Genomic DNA, 1,110 nt, shown 5'->3' with positions numbered 1-1,110 from the left:
TATGGAGGCCATTTTAGTGGGGAAAGAACTGCAGCCAAGGTGCTACAATGTGGGTTCTATTGGCCAACCATGTTCAAGGATGCAAAGGAATTGGTGTCAAGGTGAAATAAATGCCAAAGGGCTGGCAATCTATCCAAGAAAAATGAGATGCCACAGAGGTTTATAATGGAATTAGAATTGTTTGACATGTGGGGAATTGATTTTATGGGACCTTTTCCATCCTCCTACTCAAATAATTATATATTGGTGGCTGTAGATTATGTGTCAAAGTGGGTAGAAGCCATATCCACAGCGACAAATGACAACAAGGTTGATAAGCTTCTTGAGAAGGAACATCTTCAGCCGATTTGGAGTTCCTAGAGCCCTTATTAGTGATGGAGGGACACACTTCTGCAACAAGCAACTTGAGACACTCCTACTCAAGTATGGAGTCAAACACAAAGTGGCAACTCCATACCATCCATAGACCAACGGGCAAGCTGAGATTTCAAACAGGGAGCTCAAAAGAATTCTTGAAAAAACTGTTGGAAGCTCAAGGAAGGATTGGTCTAAGAAGCTGGATGATGCATTATGGGCCTATAGGACAGCCTTCAAAACACCTATTGGGATGTCTCCATACCAATTGGTGTTTGTTAAGGCTTGTCACTTGCCAGTTGAGCTTGAACATAGAGTATTCTGGGCTCTAAAAATGTTGAATTTCGATGATCAAGCTGCTGGAGAAAGGAGGGTAATGTAACTCAATGAGCTGGAAGAATTAAGAAACCAAGATTTTGAGAATGCAAAAATCTACAAGGAAAACACAAAGAGGTGGCATGATCAAAAGATAGCAAGGAGAGAGTTCACAGAAGGTCAGAAAGTGCTGCTGTACAATTCAAGACTGAAGTTCTTCCCAGGGAAGCTTAAGTCTTGATGGTCTGGACCCTTCACCATCCTCAAGGTGTTTCCCTATGGTCATGTAGAGCTCATAGAAGACAAAACACAAAGAACATTCACTGTGAATGGCCATAGACTCAAGCATTACTTAGGAGATTCACTGGATGAGAAGAGAGTGAGCTACAACCTCAGCTAAAGAAGGAAGAACGTCAAGCTAGTGACGATAAAGAAGTGCTA

This window comes from Arachis ipaensis, chromosome B03, assembly GCF_000816755.2.
Source record: "Arachis ipaensis cultivar K30076 chromosome B03, Araip1.1, whole genome shotgun sequence".
NCBI lineage: Eukaryota > Viridiplantae > Streptophyta > Magnoliopsida > Fabales > Fabaceae > Arachis > Arachis ipaensis.
The sequence above is the reverse complement of the archived record's forward strand: the minus strand, read 5'-3'. Positions refer to the sequence as shown.